This window comes from Peromyscus californicus, unplaced genomic scaffold, assembly GCF_007827085.1.
Source record: "Peromyscus californicus insignis strain IS unplaced genomic scaffold, ASM782708v3 Scaffold_11__1_contigs__length_118956290, whole genome shotgun sequence".
Lineage (NCBI taxonomy): Eukaryota > Metazoa > Chordata > Mammalia > Rodentia > Cricetidae > Peromyscus > Peromyscus californicus.
The window spans coordinates 14,646,455-14,656,207 of NW_026294402.1; the positions used below are offsets into that span (position 1 = coordinate 14,646,455).

Consider the following 9,753-nt stretch of genomic DNA (forward strand, 5'->3'; position numbering starts at 1 on the left):
AGCCTAGAGGGGCAGAAGTAGTGTGTGGCTTGAATGAGAATCCCCCACCCACCTCATAGGCTCATATATTTGAATACTTGGTTCCCAGTTTGTGGAATTGTTTGGGAAGGATAGGAGGTTTGGGCCTTGTAAGAGAAGAGGTATCACTAGGAGTGGGCTTTGAGGTTTCAAAAGCTCACACCAATCCCAGTATCTCTCTGCCTTATTGCAGATAAGAATGTAAATTTTCAGCTACTGCTCCAGCACCATGCCTGCCGGGACCCTGCTGCCGTGATCCTGACATGATGGTCATGGACTTATCCTCTGAAACTGTAAGCCCCCCATAAATTATTTCCTCTATAAGCTGCCTTAGTTGTGGTCTTTCATCACAGAAATAGATAAGTAACTACAACAGATCACATATCCCCAGAGCAAGCTGGGCAGTCAGACCAGTTATGTCAGTGAGCTCAGGATTTGGTTGAGTGACCCTCCCTCAATGACCAAGTTGAAAGACTGAGAATGATTCGCAGCATCAACCTCAGGCCTGCAAATGCTCCTTCACACACGTGCACCTCTCCTCTCCTGCCCGTCCCCAATATCTCAGGATCTCTATACCTAGTGTTCTCCTTTATTACCTATCATGTCATTTTTTTCCCTCCCAATCATTAACTTTCCATGTGTTACTCATTTTCTGTAAACCTGGATCTTTCTATCTCTCAAGCTTCCACCTCATCAAAGAGCTCTGCTCTTCCTTCCTTCTCTATTTACTGTCTTCTTTATTTCTTCCCCACAACACACCAATCTTCAATATGTATCATTATTTTATCATTCATTTTCCACTTTACTGTCTCCATCTGTCCAAAGTGATCAGGGACTGTGTCTATCTTATTAATGGCTACATCCCTCATGGGTGGCATACAACAGACTCCAAACATTTTGGTACATAATCTGGATATATGATATTGGCCCAGCTGCTCAGTGGGCTGTGAAGCATGAGGACTAAGGAGTTTGCAGACCAGTCTGGGCAGTATAGAGAGACACCAAACAGCATAACAAAAGAGGTGCTTGCTTAGTCAGCACATTTGCTACTATTGGAATGATACAGAGAAATTAGCATAGCCCCTGTGCAAAAATGACACAAGATCTATAAAGCACCACACACACACACACACACACACACACACACACACACACACACACACACACACTAAAATAGTAAAAGAGCAGATGAAGGTATAGCTTTAGTAGAGTATTTACCTAGCATGTACAAAGTCATGAGTTCCATTCTGGCATTGCATAAGCTAGATATGGTGGTGTAAGCCTGTCATTTCAGTTCTGGGGAGGTGGAGGTAGGAGGGTTCAAGATCATTCTCTGCAATCACAGGCTACGGGAGACCTTGTCTCAAAATGTAGCAAATTTAAAACTAATAATAAAATAACAAAAAGGCAGTAATTCCAACCAAAAGTACTTGTTGGACAAAAATGGCTGATAACCTTTGGGTTTCCTTCAAATGTGGTGATGGGAACCCCAATGCATAGGGTAGATGTTTGAAGGGAACCACAACCAGACTTTCAGGGATACACTCCATCAAATGTCATTTTGGATCTCTTCCTTTGAGAACTTCCTGTGTGATTCCTGAACTGCCTGCCACTTCACCTCCTCTCACAGCCTCCTCTCCGCTCTGACTTTGAGAATTGTTTTTATTGACAATGATTGCTTGCCAACATTCCTACCACTTTGATTTCCCCTCCACCCAGCCAACACAGTGACCTTGCCTCCCCTGCCCCTGGTACAAATTCTTCCTTGCCTTCTCACCACCATTAGACTCCAGTCTAAAGTTTCCAGCTTGCTGTTAAGACCCATCTTGAACTGGTAGATGTCATTTGCTAAAATAGAACCTACATTCTCAAGTCCTCATGCCTAGGCCCAGTACTGTACCAGGTCTGCTTCCATCCCTTGCCCTGATGCATTACTTTGAAGGTTGTGCTTACGAATGCCATGATTCTCCCAGCTTTGCCTGTTTCCCCAGAAAGAAAGCAAAACTTGCTTCCCTGTTTCCAAAACTCATTATGCATTATTTTTTTCATGAGATGTAGGGGTAAATACCTTAAGCTGTACACTCAACTGTGTACATTACTGTGCATAAATTCTTTGTCTACCAAAAAAGAGAGGGAAAATAAGAGCTGGGGTTATATGTCATTGACAGAGGGCTTGTGGAGGATGTGCAAGGTACTTGCTTGATGATATGATCAGCTATGTGTTTTATCTCCCCATATATTCTAAATTGTGAATCCACCCCAGAGCACCAATAAATGTACAGCATGGTTAGTGTTAACTGTTAACTTGACAGAATCTAGAACCATATAGGAGATAGGCCTTTGGTAATGCCTGTGGGGGGATTATCTCGATTGTGTTAAATGATGAAGTAAGACCCCTCTTAACTGTGAGTTTCCCTTTTCTCTGTCCACCCTCTCCCTTGTACCACCTACTGTCTCTCAAATCTACCCAGCCCTTCTTTCTATTTGTTTATTCGTTAACAATTTTGTATACATATAGACTGAATTTTTTTTGTCATTTTCACCCCATTACCTTTTCTCTACTTCAATGTTTCTTTTTAAATTAATATATGTCTTTATGTTATTGATTTCATTACACTGGAGTGTGTGGAGTTTTTGAAATTTGTATCTTACTCTCCTGCTGTGGGATGGTCTGTATGTCAAATGTGTTGCTGATTAGTCAATAAATAAAACACTCATTGGCCATTGGCTAGGCAGGAAGTGTAGGCAGGACAAGGAGGAGAAAAAAGCTGAGAAGTAGAAGGCTGAGTCAGAGAGACACTGCCAGCTGCCACGATGAGAAACAGCATGTGAAGATGCCGGTAAGCCACGAGCCATGTGGAAAGGTATAGATTAATGGAAATGGATTAATTTAAGCTGTAAGAGCAGTTAGCAAGAAGCCTGCCACGGCCATACAGTTTGTAACCAATATAAGTCTCTGTGTTTACTTGGTCAGGTCTGAGTGGCTGTGGGACTGGCAGGTGAGAGAGATTTGCCCTGACTGTGGGCCAGGCAGGAAAACTCTAGCTACACTCTCCTTTGGAAAATTAATAGAATTAATTTTGATAATGATATGTAGATGCCTTTCACATATGCTGTGAGCCATACACAACATGTATGGGCGTAGCTTCTCTTACTACTTCCTGCTGGAGGGGGGCGCTGTGAGCTGGGAAACAAAGGAGATGAGTAGGAATTCACAACATGTATCCTGCCAGATCTGGAATACCAATACCGAGTTCAGTTTTTGCTGAACTTTGGCAGAGCACGGTTCAGTCTGAACTTTCTGCAGCCTTGGTAGAGACTTTGCCATTTCTCAGATGCCAGGATAACCCTTTCCTGCTGCAAAGTGAGTCTGATGACAGTCACTGACTGCTGCCCTTCAATGTCTCCTGGACATGCCTGTGAGTATCTGTCAGCTGAGGAAACATCTGACAGTCTGCTAATCCCAAGTGTCCACGAAGTAGCTGAGGCTGACAAATGCTTAAAGGAAGTGTTCCTGTAGAAATAAAGCACAAAACCCAGGCCTTGAGGATCTTGATGTTCTTAAAAATACATTCAGTTCCAGGAGGTAGTGACTTGCAGGGTCTTGAGCAAAAGACTTAGACGCATCCTCCTCTTTCAAATACATTTTATCAGTCAGATACTTTTTCACCTGTTTGGTGTGTGTGGTATCTCACTAACTATTCTTACATTCACCTTTTACAATTGGAGCTGTTATGGGGGCTGGAGAGATGGCTCAGAGGTTAAGAGCACTGACTGCTCTTCCAGAGGTCCTGAGTTCAATTCCCAGCAACCACATGGTGGGTCACAACCATCTGTAATGAGATCTGGTGCCCTCTTCTGGCCTGCAGTCACATATGCTGTATACATAATAAATAAATGAATTTAAAAAAAAAAAAAACAATTGGAGCTGCTAGAAAGCAATAACTTATGCAACTTATCCTTATCTATGAAAATAAACTGTTGTTAAAGCACAAAGAACTTGAAGTTAGACACCAGTAAGAATCAACACTGGCTTCTTTGTCTCTTCCTACTTGATCTGCACTCATAGAATGCTGTGGAAGGAAAAGCATTGAGTAAGAGTTGAGAGAGAATTTCTGCCACATTGGGGAAGAACCCAGGAAACTTATAGAATTGTCTTTCTGGTATAGATATAATGAAAACTTATTATGGAATGGATCTGGAATGTTCTTGAAAGGCTTATATTTTGAAGGCTTGGTTCCTGTGTGGGAGGGTGTGTAGGTGTGTGTGTGTGTGTGTGTGTGTGTGTGTGTGTGTGTGTACGTGCATGTAAGCCAGAAATCATCACTGAGTATCTTCCATCTAATTTTGTGAGACTAGGTCTCTCACTGTATCTAGACCTTATTGATGTAGCTACACTGACTGGCCAACTCTGTTTCTAAAAGACAGTACAATTGTGAGTTCAAGGCCAGCCTAGAATACATAGCAAGTTCAAGGACAACTTGAGCAACAATAACTGAAGGAGAATGAGAAGATGGAAGGGGAAGAGGAAGAAGGAAGAGTGGAAAAAGTAAATGGAAACAGCCACAGTCCTTATCTTCTTTACTTCTAATTCCCTGGTCCTTTCTGTCGAGATCTTGTCACTGAAGAATGACCTGCTGGTCTGCATCATTAGACTATTGCAACAATGTGTGTCCCCAAATTGCTATTTTTCCAGGATTCTCAGGCTGAGAAAAGGAAAGGCTTAAATAGTGTCAGCCAGAGGGGAGGTCTTCTGGAAAGAGATTCCACACATCTTCGGCACCTTGCAAGACTGCTTCACAAGAGAGATTGGAGCAAGATGATGGTGATGGATGGGCCACATCTTGGCCAGTCCTGCTTACTTGTTTATGTCACTGGCCCTCCATTCAAACCCATACTTCACATCACAGGTCTGTGGGTGAGGTGTCACTGGACCTCATTGTTTTTCTTTCCAATATGACTACATTGAATAAATCTTTTTCTGCTTTTCAATATTATCCTGTTTGTTCAGTTGGCCTAGAGGTAGAAGGAGCCTGTTAGCCCTGCAAGGTCCCATGCTCTGACCCTAAACTCTAGTTTAAACAAACAAGCAAACAAACAAACAACAACAACAACAACCCCCCCCCCCCCAAGAATCCATGTAAAAGCTGGGCACAAACATCTGTAATTTCCAGCATGCTCCTGCCAGGTGTGGAAGGTTACAAACAACGCGTAGGTTGTCCTCTGATCACGTGGTCATCATGGTACATTCATATCAGGACAACACACACACATACACACAAGAAGGGGGGAGAGAGAGAGCGAGAGAGAGGGGCTATTCAAAGAGAGAAAGACTGAGAGAGGAAACAGGAAAAAGAGGAGAGTGCAAGAGGAGAGAAAGGACGAAGAAAGAATGAGATGGTTGTAAGAAAGGTGGAAGAAAATATTCACAGAGCTCTTTCATCCACCTCACTCCCTCTTTCTTGAAGAGCTGATCTTGACAACTTCAGTTTTAGTGACTGGGGGCTGGAAAGAAGGCTCACCAGTTGAGTGCATACTGTTCTTGCAGAGGACTGGAGTTCAGTTCCCAGCACCCACAATGGGCAGATCACAACTGCATATAACTCTAGCTCCAGCAGATCCTGAGCCTCTGGCTTCCATGGACACCAACACTCATGTTCATCTACTCTTCACAGACACGCACATACATATAATTAAAATTAACTGTTAATAGTTTATTTTCAGTTACTAATAGAAAAAAACAAAACAATCCTTATACAGTCCATTTCTTCAAGTTTATCACACCTGCCCAAAACCTATTTACTTCCAATATTCTATATCATTGTGTTTAATTGTGACAACTCATCTGAAACCTTTCTTCATTGTGTGGTTCTAGATCAGTGTGACCCCAGAACCAAATGGACCCTTGTAAACATCAGGTACTGATGGGATTAAACTGATGGTAAAAAAAACAAACAAACAAAGCAAAACAAAAAACAAATGCCAACAGGGTGGATGTCAAGTGCTATCAGCACAAAGATGATAATGATGTGCAATAAGTGTGAGGTCTATTTGGAAACAAACCTCTGAAGACATCTGTGAGGGAGATCTAAGTTAGGTTAATTGAGGTAGGTAGATCTACCCTGAATGTGAACAACAGCATTTTATGGTTTGGGGTTCTTGGTTTGAGTAAAAGTAGAAAATGAGCCAGGTAGAAATGGTGATGGGTTAAAATAATAGTGGAGCAACATTGATGACCTGAGTTTTATTCATATAATCCGTGTCAGAAGCCTGATGTGGCAGCGTACACCTGCAATCCCAGCATTCCTACAGTGGGACAGAAGGTAAAGATGGGAGAATCACCTGGAAGCAGGTGAGCCAACTAGCTTGAATGAGGCAGAGCAATATAAATTATGAGAGAGACACTGCCTCAACAAGGTGGAAGGTTAGAACTGACTCCCAAACTTTATCCTCTGACCTCTACATATGCACCATGGTATGTACACACACACACACACACACACACACACACACACACACACACATATATATATATATATATATATATATACAGATGCACACACACATGAACAAGCACTTACACAAATAAATCGGGGGGAGGGACTGAGAGGGAGAGCAATGAAAGAGATATCTTGACAGAGGGAGCCATTATGGGGTTAGAGAGAAACCTGGTGCTAGGGAAATCTTCAGGAATCCACAAGGGTGACCCCAGCTAAGACTCCTAGCAGTGGTGGAGAGGGTGCCTGAACTAGCCTTCCCCTTCAGTCAGATTGGTGTCTACCCTAATTGTCATCATAGAACCTACATCCAGGGACTAATGGAAGCAGATGAAGAGACCCACAGCCAAGCACTTAGCTGAGCTCCTGGAGTTCAGTTGAGGAGAGGGAGGAGGGATTATAGGAGCAAGGGGGGGTGTCAAAGATTATGATGGTGAAACCCACAGAGACAGCTGATCCGAGCTAGTGGGAACTCATGGACTCTGGACTGACAGCTGGGAGCCTACATGGGCCCTCTGAATGTGGGTGACAGTTGTGTGGTTTGATCTGTTTATGGCCCCTGGCAGTGAGACCAGGGCTTATCCTGAGTACATGAACTGGTTTTTTAGTGCCCATTCCCTATGGTGAGATGCCTTGCTCAGTCTTGATTGGGGGGGGGGGGGGGGGGAGCTTGGTCCCTCCCCAACTTGGTATGGCAGCCTGTGTTGACTCCCCAAGGGAGGTCTTACCCACTATGAGGAGTGGATGTGGGGTAAGGGGTCAGGTGAGTGGGAGAAGGGGAGGGAAGGGGAACTATCGTTGATATGTAAATTTTAAAAAAATTAATTAAAAATAATTTCTGGGACATTTACTTGAAGGAAAGGAAGGAAGGAAGGAAGGAAGGAAGGAAGGAAGAAAGAAAGAAAGAAAGAAAAAAGGGAGAAAGAAAGAAAGAAAGAAAGAAAGAAAGAAAGAAAGAAAGAAAGAAAGAAAGAAAGGAAAGAAAGGAGGCTGAAGAGATGTCTTAGTGGTTAAGAGCATTGTTGCTCTCCCTGAGTTTGGTTCCCAGCACCCACAGTGGGTGGCTTATGCCCACCTGTAATTCCAGTTCCAGAGGATGTGATTCCTTCCTCTGGCATCTATAGACACCTGTACATGTGTGGGATATAGCCCCATAAACACACCTGCTTTTGCATATAATTAAAAATAAATCTTTTTTAAAAATAGAAAAGTAGAAACCTGAAGCATACTCTCTCTCTCTCTCTCTCTCTCTCTCTCTCTCTCTCTCTCTCTCTCTCTCTCCCTCCCTCCCTCCCTCCCTCTCTCCCCCCCTCTTCCTCTCTCTCTCTCCACTTCCTGACTGTGGACACAATGTGACCAGCTGTCTCAAAGTCCTGCTTCTAGGCCTTCCCCACCATGACACACTATCCCATTACGTTGTGAAACAAGGTAAACCTGTCCTTATTCAGTTGCTTCTGTCAGGTCTTTGATCACAGCAAGAAGAAAAGTGACCAGCACAGGAAGGTATGTGTTAAATAGCCCAATTTAGTCATTCCACAGTGTATGTGTACAGTCCTGTTCCAGTAACAGTGTTTCAGTCAATGTCAGAGGATACACACTGCTCCTAAAAGATTATAATGGAGTTGGATATTCCTCTTCCCATGAACATCTGAACACATATTCTGCACAGGTTTGTGGTGCTACTGGTGTCCTCATGTAAAAGTGTCCGGTAATCCTCATGCAAAAGTGTCCAGTAGTGCTGTGAGATGGTTCAACAGGAGAAAGCACTTGCTGCCAAGCCTGATGACCTGAGTTTGAGTCCCAGAACCCACATGGTGAAGGGGAAGAAGCAGCTCATCAAAGTTCTCTTCTATGCTGGTGGTTACTTTATCTTCTATATCATACATTTTTTTATTTTTAAGTAAATTGACTTTTTTCTCTCATTTTTCATGTGTGTTTGTTCATGTTTCCATGGGTGCACATGTATGTGTAACCATGTACATATGGAGATTAAAGATTTATTCAGGGACTCATTCTTCATTACTTGTCCACCTTACTCATTGAGGGAGGGTCTCTCAATCAAATACAAAGCTCGTAGACATGGCTAATGTTGCTAGTCAGCTTGCTCTGGGGATCCGCTGACTCCACCTTTCAAGGATGGAATTACAGGTGCGGTGCTATGTCCAATCTGGCATTTACATAGAATTCTGGGGATATGCATTCTAGTCCTCGTGCTTCTACAGTAAGTGCTTTAACCTCTTAACCATCTCTCAGCTCAATTTTTAAAATTTTATTATCATTATCATCATCATAATCATCATCATTTATATCATCATATACAACTTCCAGGCAAAGAAAAGAGACTGAAATAAAACCAGGAACCAGAACTTTGCTCTGGCATTTCTGTCCTCTAGCAAGCACATTCTGGAAGTGGTGGTGGTGGTGGTGGTGGTAGCAGTGGTGGTGTGTGTGTATGTGTGTGTGTGTCTCTCTCTGTCTCTCTGTCTCTCTCTGTCTCTCTCTCTGTGTCTCTGTGTCTGTGTGTGTGTGTGTGTGTGTGTGTGTGTGTGTGTGTGTGTGTGTGAAGGTAAGAGGACAGTTTTCAAGAGTTAGTTCTCACTTTCTGTTGTGGGCATGAACTCAAGTCATCTGGCTTGTGTGGCAATTGATTTTATCTTCCGAGCCATCTTTATGGTCTTTGTAATTTTGTTCAGTATTTTTTGAAAGTATGGCTTCATGTATCCCAGAGCTTATGACCATCCTGCCTCAATGGAACACAGATGTGTGCTGCAATGCTACATTATTTGAGTATATACTTAGTTACTTCAATAACAACAAAAATTAAAATTTACTGAGTCAGAGTTAATATCACACATGTAGTCTCAGTTATGAGAGATGCTGAGGCAGGAGAATTGAGAATTCAAGACCCAGTCTGAGTTACATAATAAGATCCATAAATAAATATATGTACATCATGTCACTCTTTTGGGGGGGGGGTTGTTTTCGAGACAGAGTTTCTCTGTGTAGTTTTGGTGCCTGTCCTGGATCTCGCTCTGTAGACCAGGCTGGCCTCAAACTCACAGAGATCCACCTGGCTCTACCTCCTTAGTGCTGGGATTAAAGGCGTGCGCCACCGACACCCGGCCCACCATGTCGCTCTTACAGCAACCTCATATATCTCTGTTTACATCTGTGATGGCTATTCTTGGTGGTCAACTTCACTACATCTTGAATTAACTAAAACCTAAGTGGATATGTG

At 42.9% G+C, this 9,753-nt stretch overlaps 1 non-coding gene across 1 annotated transcript; it reads left to right on the forward strand.

The window, feature by feature from the left end:
- Positions 1 to 1,040: 1,040 nt before the first annotated feature.
- LOC128105654 (U6 spliceosomal RNA) lies at positions 1,041 to 1,145 on the forward strand. Its single transcript, XR_008216437.1, has one exon. It is a non-coding gene; the product is annotated as a U6 spliceosomal RNA (small nuclear RNA).
- The last annotated feature ends 8,608 nt before the right edge of the window (positions 1,146 to 9,753 follow it).